At 45.8% G+C, this 15,307-nt stretch overlaps 1 protein-coding gene across 1 annotated transcript in view; it reads right to left on the bottom strand.

Annotated features, from left to right (window-relative positions):
• Nucleotides 1–15,307, bottom strand: part of PKHD1 (PKHD1 ciliary IPT domain containing fibrocystin/polyductin) — a 2,083,594-nt gene that overhangs the window by 179,397 nt on the left and 1,888,890 nt on the right. The gene's annotated exons all lie outside the window — the stretch shown is intronic.

The raw sequence follows: 15,307 nt of genomic DNA, 5'->3' as shown, positions 1-15,307 counted from the left end.
ATTGTTGTTTGACTTGCCCCTGTGTCAATCAAAAACATTCTATCTTTTCCTAATACTTGACTATGTACATAAGGACCCTCTTGATCTACAGGAACTTCAATGAGAGGCAAGCCAACCTCCCTCTCTAGGCTGTTTCATGAGTATCGCTGATAGTCGGGGTAATCGGACTGTGCGTACTGGTACATCTGTTGTGAAACTTGCTATGTCGCGGCAATGGGCTGTGGATGTGGTACCGCTACTGTCTGTACTGTCTGTTGTGGAGCAGGCATAGGCTGCACGTTCTGTGGGATATGTTGCTGAACCTGGTGTTGGACCTGATCCTGTCTAGGCTGACGTGGTCTCTCTTTAGTTTTACCTGTTGCTATATTGTGTTTCAGAACTGTACATTCATTCACATAGTGACCTGGCTGTTTACAATAGTTGCATGTCCCTTTAACGGGAGCCGCCGCATTATTAGACAGTGTCATACCCCTTTTCTGACCGTCAGCTGGAACTGACTGAGCAACTAACATTTTCATTTTCGTATCTTTCATACGTCTCTTTTCGTGATCTTGTTCTTCCCTAATTCGATTCTGGTGGTACTGTAACATTTGTAACATTTGGGAAGGCGTATTTGCTTGCCATGTACTTTCTACTTTCAAAACACGGTTCTTAACTTGAGGCAGGGAATTCTCGACTAATTTTGATACAAAGAGGTGTGGGTATGACTCGCTACTTGTTTTCAGGCCACTGTTAATAATAAAACATTTCTCGAATCTGGAATAAAAATCACTAGTATCTTCATCGTGTTTCTGTTTACAGGCGGAGATTGCGTCCCAGTCTTCCTTTTTAGTTGTTAATAGTCTAGGCAAAACCTGTACTAATAAACTCGGTAATGCTTTAGCTTTATCCCCAAGGCCTAAACCTGCAGGACGACCATTTTCCTCGGCTTCTAATGCAGCCCAATCGATCTTTGTATCTCCCACCTCCCATTCTTTCTCCTTTAGTTTCTCGTAAATTCCTGCAGGCAACAGTACTTTTAACATTTTCATAATATCTGTATACGTGTAATCGCCCATGAGTAACATATCTTTAATTTCTCGATGAAAACCTGCAGGGTCTTTATCATGACTGGGCACTATTTTCTTCATTTCCAATAATTCCATTTTAGTGATGGGTGTATATACAAATACACGTTCTAGTGTGTTATCGTCTTTTCTGACCGGATGTACTTCCCGCAAGGGATTCTGTCGATCAAAGTAGAACATTTTTCTTTCTGAGGGTGGTGGAGCTGACATAAACTGAGGTTTCAGAAAAGCGCTATATTTGTGTCTATGTTCTAGGATTTCTTTAATCAAATCAGTACCTAGGCCTCTCCATCTATTAGAGAGCAGTTCTACTAATATATCCGGTAAGGGACCTGGATCAGAGTGTTGGCTTTTAAATAGCGTAATGAGATGCTGAATCATGTATATACCAGCTAATTTTTGTTCATCAGGGGAAAGGTTCAAAAACGTCTGTGCTACTGCATCATCCTTATATGTACTGGAATTGTAAGCCCATTGTACTGCGGACCGGGCTAATTCTTGCTCATTCATGGAATTGAGTACATGGTACCCCGTTCGATCTTGAAGTATTTTATCTGTTGCCTGAAACATATGTTCAGGAGAACTCGGATTTGATATGGCAGTGAGAAAAAGTCTTTTGCTTTCCGGACGTATTGTTTTCTTAAGGTATTTTCCCTTACCTACATATGCTATCGTCCCTTTATCTGACTATTGCGAAGTTTCTGCTAGATCCTCTGTTTCCTCCTCCTCTTGCGAGGAAGTTGGATCGTCTAATTCAAGATCTTCGTCAGGTGCTCGCTCGGCATGTATATCTATTATTTCTTTGCGGATCTTTTTAACCATATGATGTACTTGTTTCTCCCTATCGTGTTTACCCTCTGACATATTCTGGCTCCATCTAATCAGTCTATCCATCTCACTTTGCGGGAAGCCTGCATGATCTTGTTCTCTTATTAAACAATTAACCAAAAATCGCATTATTAAACCTTTAGTCTCAACTTTCTGACGTGTCATGGCTTCAGCAACAGACTCCGGCCCTTCTCCTGTTCTAATAAAATAATACAATTTGTCTAGATGTTCGGGCATTCCGGGTAGTAGCATCAAATAGTCTGTAACGCGTCTCAAACGGATGGACGCTAATAACATGGGGCCTGGCGTACCAGGCACGGAGTCATATCTGCAGTCTGTAAGTTCTCTTCTAAGTAGTTCGGCCGGAACGCCTTTTGGTGTCCGCGCCTTTGCTAAATCTCTCATTGTAACTTGGTGTATCTGTGGGGGTGTTTGATAACCTCCTGTAGCACCTCCTGGACCGGAGGCTTGAGCATAACCTGGCGGTATTTGCGGTAGCTGGGTTGGGTCCTGGACCACGCCAGTCCCAAAAGGATTTAAGGGATGCAGTTGTTGGGTACTAGGGGGAACAACGGGAACGGGTGCGGGTAACGGAGCTAGAAGGATCTGCTGTTGCGGACCTGGGGGCTGATGATCATGGGGTAGGAGGCCGTCAGCAGGTGCGGGTGGTACGGGTACATGGGCAGGTGCAGTAGTATATGTAGGAGCTACATCGTCTAAATAGGAAGAAATAAAAATGTCTGCTGCGGTCTTGTGACGTAATTTAGTCGAAACCAATGGAGGGGGCAGATCTTTTGGTATTTCCGGAGTGGCCTTAGGTAAACCCTCGGCCAAAAGAGGATACATACCATTCACAAGAGTGTTTCGTTGTCGGTCTACTTGCTCTGCCTTAACTCGTATCCCTTCTTCAACTTGTACGTTTTCTCGGGCTTTGTCTGAATCTTCTCTATGTTTCTCTACTTTCCTAAATTCTTTCTCTGTACGTTTATGGGATTCTTTACGCCACAATTCTATGGCGTCTTTCTGAGATTGTCTGGCCTTCTTTTTCCATAGCACCTCTTCTATTCTCATGAGGCAATCTGCATCCCATGTCCCTGTAACGGGCCATCTATATTTCTCGTCTAGGTTCTTAGTATAATCGGCCCATAAATCTAGATATGAAATGGCATCTAAGCCATGCTTATGGTACATAAAATTTCCTGGAGTGTCCCTAGGGGGGACAGGAATCGCTTCCTCTAGTATCCCTTTCCTAGTTCCTAACTGTCTTAACTTGGAGAACAATGGCATCTTGATATTCGGTACTTGATACTTACTTGAACCTGAACACACTTTTGACACAGAAACACGGTAATGTATATCAAACAGTCACTCACACCACGACATTAATCACATAGAAACATTCTGAACACATATTAACTATGCTTGAATTCTATAACGAAAACAAAAATCGAACCCTTGAAGACACGAATACTTGATATACTGCTAAATAGTACAGATACACTGCTAAAACAGTGCAGACCGGGTCTGTGTACCCAAACCCGTCTTGACCGGATACATAGTAATGCACCCGTCTAGATGAGTCCCCAGCAACGGTACTCACCGGGAAGCACGGAACGGAAGGCCTAGGAAAACTCGGACTGGACCTCGGACTGGACCGGACTGGACTGGACTCGACTCGTGACGTCACAGGCACGTCGGAACTGGTGGGCCTCTAGACACCTCGGATCTTGCTCTCTTGGCTGGGCTCTGGTCGGGATCCTCCGCACTCCTCACCGCCTCGTCTGGGTGTCGATCGCAGTCTCAGTCACCTCCGTTGGCCAGAGGGAGATACAGGAAATCCTGCGGGTACGCGTAATTGTCCGTCTCGACTGTGGCAGGGGGCTAGGCCTGCAACGCACCGCCGGCGCGTAAGGTGGGGGAGGGGTTCCTGTTCGGGCGCCAAATTAATGTGGTAAATAAGTATTTACCGTCGGAATTTCTATGCGGTAAAGTTCAATAAAATAACTCACTCGGAAATAAGAGGCAGAATCCGTGGTATCTGAGTTTTTAAGGGTTTTAATCCATGAAATGGAATGGTTCGAACCTGGTATCATGTTCCTTTCACCATCAAGGATCAGGAAGGGATAGACAATACTTTATTGACAGTGTACAATATTTATAGTAAAAGCATATGATGGTGATGGATACAGAAGGCGTAACAGCTGAGAGAAACGAGATAAGAACACATGTGCGTAACAGAAAGGCGTGCACGAGGGCGTACACAGAGGTGTGTGCAAGAAACGTCACATGAAAGTGTCACAAGTGGGTGGATACATAGAGGAATCTTGCAGTGTCAGCAGAAATCTGGAGCAAGGATGCGCGCGCAGCAGCATGACGTGTGACTGACGTGAGGCTGGAGGGTGCAGGGGACTTGACATTTAGCACTAGAGGAAAGAGACAGAAGTCTGGCATGTCAGATCGACTCGTTCCTAAATCATATCTGATATCTTGTGTTTGGGGAACTATATTATCTAGAAGTAAAGGTCTCTTGGGCAGAGGCTACTCTATACTGACCATTAATGCGTGCATATGTGCCTACGTGTCTGCGTGTAATGAGAGGGGCCATGGGCCTACCATGGTAACGGGAGCAATGAATTACTTGCATGGAGACAGAAAGGCCGGGCCCTTTGCTCTGCAGCCGGGGAATTGTTTATCTGTTCTGCTAGACTGGAATGTGTTTTCGAGGAGCTGAGCTCGGCTATACTGATAACTCGAAGGCAAAATACTGTCTTTGGCAGGCAAGCAGGCCGAGCCGGGTACCGCTCGCCACGCAGGGAGTAGGACAGAGGTCAGGGATGTATCCCACGTTGCAGCTTTCAGGAGGCAGAGAGCAGAAAGGGCTCGATGGCAGAAATCAGGGCATAGCTCTGCAGGGCTAGGAAAACGTGAAAGTGCACCATGAAAAGACGTTGGCAAGGCATACTTAGGAACTGAATTATCGATCCATTCATGGTGGATCTGAAAGAGGACATGTAAACGTTAGACGCAAATGTATTTGCGTTTTCATAGCTGGTCGAGGAGGGAAGTTACATGCACTTTAAACTCGTACATGGAGACGGTGGGGTACACGTTAGGGGACATTTCATGACTATAAAAATTCATATTACCTCAGACCAAGGACTAGTGCTTATGGACCTTGCGCCCAATGTGGCGCCACACTACGTCTATCCGGGAACTGCAGGGCCAGGTCACCGCCCTGATGGACAGGATAGAAGACGCGGAAGGGCGTAATCGGTGTAATAATATAAGGGTGATTGGCCTGTCGGAAAAATGCGAAGGATCGCAGGCCGCAGATTTCATGGAGCAGTGGTTCCGAGATAATATAACGACGGACGGGCTCTCCCCACACTTCTGCGTGGAAAGGGCACACAGGATTCCGACGGGACTGCCCAGGCCGGGTCGCCCCCCCAGACCCTTTAATAGTCCGCATCCTCAATTACCGTGACAGGGATGTACTTTTACGGAAAGCCCGTGAGAAATCCAACATTCACTTTGAGAATCAAAGGGTGTCACTGTATCCGGACTACACGAATACGGTACAGAAACATCGGGCCTCTTATCTGGAAGTGAAAAAGAAACTGAGAGGCGCACAGCTGAAATATGCACTACTCATCCCAGCCCGTCTGAAAGTTATCCATGGACGGAAATCTCACTTCTTCGAAAGTCCTGCTGACGCTGAAGAATGGCTGGAAGTAATGAGACTAGATGGTAGTCAGGAAGCCTCCCAGGAAGCTGCCACGGAAACTTCAGAGGAGAGATCAAGAAGTAACCGCCATCCATCTTCCGGATCCGGGAAGGAGAGTAATCGGTGAGGACCGTCGCGGGAACGACAGAAGAAAAAATAACTGGTGGCCCTTTTAATCGCTGGTACCTTCAGGAAAGAATCTGCGAAAATAACCACAGACTCGGAAGACAGCACGATACACTCGGACTCGGAGAACAGTGTGATTCTATTCCCCACAGTCACTCCTCGAGCTGCGGACGAACTAATGGACAATTGACTCGACAGATGCCAGTGCCAGAATCTCCATTGAAGACACTGTATTGTATCCTTTATTGCTGCAATTGTGCACTTAGTACCTATTTATTCTTGAAAGATTATATGTGGGGGTGGAGGGATGTAACTGCGGAGTACGTCAACGACCCTTTATCCTGTAAACACCACGCCTCCAGAACTAAATTACAGAAGGTACCTTTAGGCAGTGTCCAGGGAGACTCATTGATAACCCCACAGATACCGTTTGGACACCCTATTGAACTTCTCTTATGTGTAATATGAATCCCGGCCGGGCCGCCGCTGAGCCGGTGGAGCCCGGAGTTGGTAACGACATGAATAGGCGAGTGCTAGGACACCCCCACAATGGCAAATGCACAAGACTTTGGATCTTTATGTTTTACTTGTTTATGTTGGGCCCAGCTACGTTCTATTGCTGCGCCAAGTTGGTTTTGCTTAAGTTAAACGTATTCAGAGGTGTACTCTCCTGGCTTCTACTCTCCAGTGCTCCTAACCCACGACCACTGACAGACTTAGTTCCAACAATAGACGATTATGGCTGAACAGGCCGAATTATACAAAGTTCTTACCTGGAATGTGCAAGGGCTGGGGGCAGTGCAGAAAAGACACAGAGTCCATTCCTTCCTTCTTAGACAACAGACACAAATTGCTTTTCTGCAAGAATCACACCTCACGGCATCTGAGGCACATAAGTTGAGGAAGCAATGGAGGGGCGCTATATATTCCACGTCATATTCTGCCTTTTCCAGGGGGGGCCACTATATGGGTAAGACACGGGACACCGTTCGTAGAAATAGACAGAAAGTGGATGACCAGGGTAGGTACATTCTAATTAAAGGCACCCTGGATGGTAAACTGATTGTCCTGGGTAGCATTTACGACCCGAATTATGACCAAGAATCATTCCTAGAGAGGGTTGGACGGGCATTGTCCGCTTGGGCCGATATACCCTAGGTACTTGGGGGGGACTGGAACGCTGTGCTGGATCTAGACATGGATAGGTCACACCCACCTCTACAGGCCTCTGGCGCTGCGAAGCTGTCTGGCATATTTAACACATGGGCAGAGGGCTGGGGACTGCGCGATGTCTGGCGGGAATTACAATCCACGCACAAAGAATATTCCTTCTATTCCCCAGTACACGACCTACACATGCGCATTGATCGATTCCTATGCTCCCACACACTGGCCACAATGATAGGTTCTCCGGAATATCTGGCAAAAACTTTTTCGGACCACAGGCCCCTAAGGTGCACCATTTCCTGGGGCAGAGTGCCAACTCCAATACCTACATGGAGGCTCAACCCACAACACTTAGAAGATGGACTGTTTAAAGCGACCCTATTGTCATACCGTTTGTCGAACCATTTGTCATAAACAACTATTGTCGCGGTTGAGGGATTTCGGCATTCAGGGCACAGCACATGCCTGGCTCTCCTCATTCCTCCAAGGGAGGACACAGAGAGTGCAGCTTGGTGATTTGCTCTCCACCACAACATCGATCACCTGCGGGGTGCCGCAAGGGTCTGCCCTGTCACCCCATTTTTATACAATATCTACCTACAGCCTCTGATTCTGCTGCTTAACCGGATGGACTGTCAGGTGTACAACTATGTGGATGACACCCAGATCATCATCCAACTGGATGATGGTCTGGGTGCTTTCGCAAGATTACAAAACATCTTGAAGTGCACAGCCAACTGTATGTCCATGAACTCCTTAAGATCAATCCTGATAAGACCGAGGTGTTGCCAATTACCATTGCTGGCGACCCATGGAATGATCAATTCTGGCCAAGAGAACTAGGGTCACCCCCGGAACCTGCGGCCGTTGTTAAAAGCCTGGGCTTCCATGTGGATGGCAAGTTGTCCATGAAGAAGCAAGTTACAGCTGTTGTGGGTACTTGTGTCGGCCTTCTTCGACAACTTAGAAAAATGTCCTCGTTGCTGTCCTTCTCTACCCTGAGGCGTGCGGTCACTGCCACGATCCTAGCCAGGTTGGACTATGGTAACTCGTTATACATAGGGCTGCCGCAAAAACTCTTGGACAAGTTGCAGGTTGTCATGAATGAAGCTGCAAGACTTATCTTTAAAAAGCAGAGGAACACACATGCATCCTCCCTCTTGCGAGAACTGCATTGGTTGCCAGTTAAGCAGAGGGTAATGTTTAAAGGGCTGTGCATTGCGCACAAAGCCCTGTATCGAAGGGCGCCAAGCTATATAAAATCCCGCCTGACTCCCTATAGGCCGGGTAGGGCGCTACGATCTGTAGAAGCTACCCTCCTCACTCAACCACGCTGTAGACTGGCCACCGTGGGTGGTCGCGCCTTCTCCTATACTCTTCCAGCATTCTGGAACAAGTTGCCAATGGAACTGCGGAAGGAAACCAATTTGTTGTCCTTCTGGAAGAAATTAAAAACAGTGCTTTTTCAGCAAGGGTGGGGTGGCCTGTAATCTATGACCAGCTGCTTTCCGTACTCGGTTGTGTGGACCCTGACAAAGAGCTTAGAGACCCCTGGGTTATAACGCGCTATATAAATCAAATAAATAAATTAATAAATAAAATATTGGACACTCTGACACAATATTGGGATGCTAACTGGGGATCTGCTTCCTCCAACTTGGTGGTTTGGGATGCGATGAAAGTGGTGATACGTGGGGCTGCGATAGGGCAGTTGGTAGGGGCTAGACAGGAGGTGCACCGGAAGTTATGTGAGGTGGAGGCCCGGCTAATGGTGCTTGACCGGGAAGCGATTGGGGACCCCGACAAGAAAAATGCCCTACAAGAACAACACATATTGCATGCGGAGACGCTGGAATCGCTGCGTGTCATAGATTATAAGGCTTATCTGCAGAGGCAACACACCGAGGCAGATCGCTCTGGCACGCTGCTAGCCCGCTTAGTGAGGGATAGGCCAGAAACCCCGATCATTACCAGGGTCCATAACCAGGTGGGCACCCTAGTGAGTACTCAATCCGACATTAACCCAGCGTTTCACGATCACCTAAAGGCACTGTACGCTCCGGCTGGGATGGAAGACCCTACACAAATAACTGATTTCATGAGGGATCTCCCCTTCTCACTCTTAACAGCAGACATACAGAAGACAATTGAGGGGCCTATAACTCAACACGAGATACGTGCAGTGATAAAACACTTGGATAGAAATAAGACACCGGGCATGGACGGGCTCCCAGTGGAGTTCTATTCAACCTATGCCGACACCCTGGTACCGATCCTAAAAAAGGTGTATAGGATAGCCTTTGAAGAGGGCCATCTGCCACAATCAACTATGCAGGCATTAGTGACCTCCATACCTAAACTGGGTAGGGATGTCTTGGAGTTGGCAAACTATAGGCCCCTATCCATGTTGTCAACTGTGTATAAAATACTGAGCAAAGCTATTGCCCTGTGTATTCAGCCTCATCTGACTGCACTCATACACCGAGACCAGTGTGGGTTCCTTCCCGGGCATAGTACCTCCCTAAACACAAGACGCCTGCTTGCACTAATGGCGGCATCACCGAAAGAACTGAAACAGGCAGGATGCATTGCGTTAGATCTCAAACAGGCGTTTCATTCACTTTCTTGTCCCTTTATGTTTGAGGCCTTGCAACGCTTTGGCTTCCCGGCCCCTTTACTGCAATGGATCAGGTTGTTGTACACCGACCCCACAGCTCGGGCGAGAATGGGGCGCTATGTGTCGGCTGAATACCCGGTCTACCGAGGCACCAGACAGGGATGCCCCCTGTCCCCGATGCTGTTTATCCTGGCGCTCGAACCATTGGCCATTGCTCTTCGTAAGTGCGCGACCGGATTAGGCATTCCAATAGCAGGGTCCTTCCATATACTCTCCATATATGCGGACCATATGTTATTATATCTCCGGGATCTGGAGGCTGACCATACGCAATTATACGACACCTTCCGTAAGTTTGAAATCATGTCGGGCTTGGCTATAAACCCTGAAAAGTCGGTGGGATTCTACTTCTGGGACGCACCTCTATACCTTTTGGCGCCTACATGATTCCGGTGGCCCAGTCCAATTTTAAATACCTGGGGATCCGTATATACAGAAAAACAGAGGACCAGTTAGATGGCAATATCTCCAGGGCCATTGCTGGCCTCCGTGGCAGTATCGGTTTTTGGACCTCGCTGCCTTTGTCAGTCATGAGCCGCATTGCAATAGCCAAGATGGTGATGCTACCTCGCTTGCTGTACCACTTCGTGAATCTGCCCATATGTCTCCCGCGCCGAATTTTCACAACAATAATAAATACTTTACTGACCACTCTTATATGGGGGTCGGGCAGACGACGGATTAGTCTGCGCAAACTACAGCTTGGTACTAAACTAGGGGGCCTAGGTGCCCCTGATTTTCAAGGGTATTATTACGCCAGTTAACTCCAATGGTTGTCTTACTGGCTGGCCGGAAGGAACCTCCACGAGATCGGTTGGACGACGGAACAGTTGGAACGGGGCAAATTACATAATTTATTGCTACCCAAAAGTAAGATACCATGGATATGCCACCCACTGCTTCGCACTGCCCTTCTCTGTTGGAAAAAGGCACTAGCTTACACGTCGTCTGCAATGCCATATGCAGGTAATATTCCCTTATTAGGCATCCCAACACCGCAGGGAAAACTTACGAAACATACACTACGACACTGGATGGAGAGCGGAGTTGAGGAGATAGGCAGTTTCTTTGGAGATGACTCACTGCTAGACCATCGCACCTTCGTTCAGGTGACTGGGACCTCGGACAGACATTATTTATTGCATGCCACTGTATCCCACTATATTAGGATGACTTGGGCGCCACAACGCATTAAACCACAGCAACATGAGCTGGTATACCTGATACACTACATGGGGGCAGGGGGTCAATTAGTACGCTGGCTGTATACAGGGATTAGAACACATGCAGAACCGTCCCTTACCACATTATGAGAGATCTGGTCGCAGGACACTGGGGAGGAAATTACAGAAGCTACATGGCGGGTGATCCTGGAACATCCAAAAAGGGTCTCACGAAACCTGAAATTTAAGTTCATTCAAACTATGGTCCTTTATAGGGCATATCTCACCCAGGAGAGAATACACCGGATGTTTCCAGACGCCCCCCATCGTTGCCCGCTATGCAGGGTGGATGAGGCGGGCCTCCTACATATGCTTTGGACATGCCCACAGCTGGGCAACTATTCGAGGGAGATATGCCAGACAATAGGAGAGGTTTCACAGATATGGGTAAAGGAGAGCGCCTTATATTGTTTAGTGGGAGCTCGGCCACGCCTCAAGCCGCTAAAAACCAAACTAAGATTTGTAGATCTTGCCCTCCTATTGGCAATCAGGACGATTACGATGAGATGGAAATCCCCAAGAGCGCCTAGGTTAGAGACATGGCGGACGGAAGTGGTGAGGTGGGGCCGAGCAGAATGCATTGCCCTTAGAAAAGAGGAGGAGGGCGGGAGGAGGATAATTCCCATGGCAATGGATTGGGAGGTTATGCTAATGGAGTTAGACAGATTAGACCTACCGCTGCCCCAAAGCGAATGAAAGCACATTATACACTGAGTGAAGAGGGCTGGGTATAACAGACGCCAAGATGGAACAGATATGTTTATGTATGTTTTTATCGATTATTCTTGAATAAGAGTGGTCATCACTGTGGAGCGGAGACTGAATTGTTGAGAGACTATCAACACCTGGGACTGGAGGGTGGGGGAGGGATTGTTGGGGAGGGAATGGGTGGATATGGGATATGTCCTGTCACTAACGGATGACTCCGATACCATGCATTTATCCATACATATACGGTCTGGTTAAAGTGATACTGTCCTTTATTACGGAATGGGGTTAAATTGAAAAATCCTGATGTATTAAAAGCCCAATAATTAATGATGTATGCTTTTGCCCTGAATGTACAATCACGAATAAAGTTTTTGAAATAAAAAAAAAAGTATGAGATTGTTAGCCCCAAAACTTTAGTTCACTTCTGGGAACAAGATGGCTCTGCCAAGAAGAACAGCTGAAGAGCTGTGTGAAGAGCACTGACTTTTCTTTGTGAGGAGGGGTTGGCATGCAGTTGCTGCTTTTCTCTGTGGGCAGAGGAAACGGACTAACTCTTTTTGTCCTGCTGTGGTATCCGGGTACATCAAGCGTGCCCACCTGACCCCGCCTCCAGTAGCCCGTGTAGACCAGGGTGGGGCAGTGCGGGCTTCCAATGGGAAGCCGCCTGCCCTGCTCTGGCAGGCAGCTTTGAGGGTGAGTCAGGCCCTGGGGGGAATCGGAAGGCGGCTGGCACCTCCCAGACAAAGTGGGGGCTTGTTTTGCAGCTGCCTTTCATCACGTGAAGCGGGAAGGGACCCAGTGTGGTTTCCCGCTGACTGTTGCAGAGTGGGTCCCCCTACACCCAGCTGAAACATACCTGAGTGACTGGCAGCAATATGTGGTGAGTCCTCGATGGTGGCCCCCGAGTGGAAACAGGCCGCATGTTAGGAAAACTTCCTGGTGCTACCATATAACCCTTAATAGGTGTAAAAAGGCACTGCACCCTATATTCTGATGGTAATACAGTGATTCATGTGTTGTTTCATAAGCTGCCTTGCTTCCTTGCACTTGTGAGGATTCTTGTGATGGATTACTACATGCTGAATATGGGTGATGTGATATGGTGATTTATGTGGTTTCTCCTCTAACTTAACTGCTGCATTTTCCTGACCTGAATTTACTGATAAATGTTGTGTTGATCCTTGCAAATATCATTTAAGAAGCTGCATAATATGTACAGTGATGGTGTATGATGTTTTCTATGACGTGTGCAACATGTAGGTATTTACCGTAGGTCACTAACTCTGATGTCATGACAACTGCCTAGTTGGGAAAGTGATTTATGGTCTATGTAATTTTGGTCTATGTGTTTATATATACTATATGAGATATTTTTACATGCTACTGTGGGGAGTCTCTTTTGTGGTGTATTTATTGTATTACTGTTGTGTGTGTGTGTTGCGCTAATGCTTTACACATTGCCTCTGGAATAAGCCTGACTCCTCTGCCAAGCTACCAAGGGGGTGACCAGGGGTTATCTTGGGTGTGTAACACCCTTACCCTGACTGGTGTGGTGGGTGCTGCCTGGCTTAGGTGCATACCCTAGACAAACAGAAACATTAGTTAGAGAAGAGGCAGCAGTAATTCTAAATGAACACAACATGGTCCACATATGTGAAGGGCGAATGCCTGGTATTATATCCACTAGAGCTATTGGTCATGTGCCCCTCACATAGATCAAATCTGCCTGCAGCAAGCACTCACCTGTCCCAGGCACAAATGTTCTTCTATACCAGAGTAGTCTTTACTCCTGTGAGAAGACAGAATCCCCAAGCACATGGTCCATAATGGGACACAGCCTTGGGGAGTGGAGATTTCCTCTTTTCCATGCGGGGCTCACCTTTGTAACTTAGTTAACTGAGCACTCCCTTCTCCCATGTAGGTGTGCTGGCAGAGTGTCTCTACTGGTATAGTCTCTGTTTAAAAGGAAAAAGGTTTGCAGCCCTTGCCAAGCAATGCTTATCTCACAAAGTGCATCACTAATCACATGTTCTATGACAACATTGCTAATATCAATGAGATACCTGAAATTACATCATTGATGACTACACTGTGCTTTGGCGGGATGCATGTTATATTTAATTCAGTTAAATGTAACTGGTGAATGTAACATTTAAACTGAAAATATTACTTAACTATAATGTCCCTTTAGCTTTTGTTGTTTTCAGTGCATATATATCAAACACACAAAAATTCACAAAAGGAATGTGTGCAAATAATCTAACCACTGGCTATTGCTCAGGGTTGCATTCCAACCTATAATTCTTTTGCAACAACTTAATGCAAGAACTCCCCTCATCACCTTTTGTGTGTCTGATGTATGGCCATAACTGTCAAGAGTTTACCCAGACATGGTGTCCCCGCCCACTATGCCACTGGAACCAAGTTACACCCGAGTGACGAGCCCCAATCAGGGAGAAACTGGTCTTAGATTGCTTGTGTTCCATACTTGGTCTGGCAGTTTAGGCTGGACTGTTTTTATTGGAGCAGGGTCAAGACTCATTTGCATATGGCTGAGTCCTAACTGTCATTTGAGATGTCCTGAGTAATGTGATGTCATTGATTATATCATTGAACATGTCATGAGTGATGTAATATGTGAGGTTATAAGCAGTGGCTGGACTGGGGAGCCAAATTATATTTAGCTCAGTAAACTATAACTAGTGAATTTCAGTGTTTTTTAAATTTAATATTGTATTTTTTAACTAACATTTTCACCTAAATATAGCATCAGTTTACACTTTTGTTTTTCATTGAATTTCAAATATTTGTTATGTAAATTATTATTACCAGACCTAACTATAATGTCACTTTAGCATGTAGTTTTTGTCTGTGAATTTCTGAGTTGTTTCATTTAAGTAAAGTAAGATCTCATTAATCTACCTAACTATAACATTACATTAACCTTTATTTTTAAGTGTATTAATAGGATTTTTTTTAAATGCAATAATCTTACTATCATAGCTACTATAACATCACTGGCTTGTGAAGGACAGGCCCTGCACCCAACCCCACTGGGGGTAGCCAACCCCCCTCTTGCACAATGAGGCAATGAGAACTCTAACCACAATACAAGAAGATGTGATTTTAAATAAGGCAGGTCTGGTGGCTTTGTGCACACGGTTTACACTCTCATATATTACATCACTCATGATAACATCCCTATTGGATCTGATATAGCATTTTTGATATTAACACTGTGAGTAATATTTAATTTAGGGAATTTGTTATAGATACTTGCAATAACTATAATTGTTGAATTTCAGCGTTTTTTACATTTTAAAGCATTACTTTTCACCAAATTTTAGCATTATTTTAACCTTTGTTTTTTCAGTGAAAATAGATGTAGATTTATACATATATGTTATATATCATATATGTATGCCATTGCAGTGAATGTAGATAACAATGCATGTAATTTGTAGTACCTGTACTAATAAATGTGCATTCACAGATTTATTGCTACAGTTCAAAGGTCAAATTCGAGTTCATTACCACAGAACAGCAAAACTGGCAAGAGAAAACAGTGTTTACTGCTTCTCAGACTGCATGTAACAATTACTTTAGTCAAGGAAACAACTCTCCTAATAGTCAACATATTTCTTCAGTGTGATATGAACTTGCACAAATTTAATTCTTACATGCTGGTGTTGGTTAATACCTTTTGTGAAAAACAACACACAAGAAAAAATGTGAGGGCATAAACCATATATGCAGATGCTCGGAGTATAATATGATATTGAGT

This window comes from Lissotriton vulgaris, chromosome 6 (genome assembly GCF_964263255.1).
Source record: "Lissotriton vulgaris chromosome 6, aLisVul1.2, whole genome shotgun sequence".
NCBI lineage: Eukaryota > Metazoa > Chordata > Amphibia > Caudata > Salamandridae > Lissotriton > Lissotriton vulgaris.
Note: the sequence above shows the minus strand (reverse complement) of the source record. Positions and strands in the feature narration are given on the sequence as shown.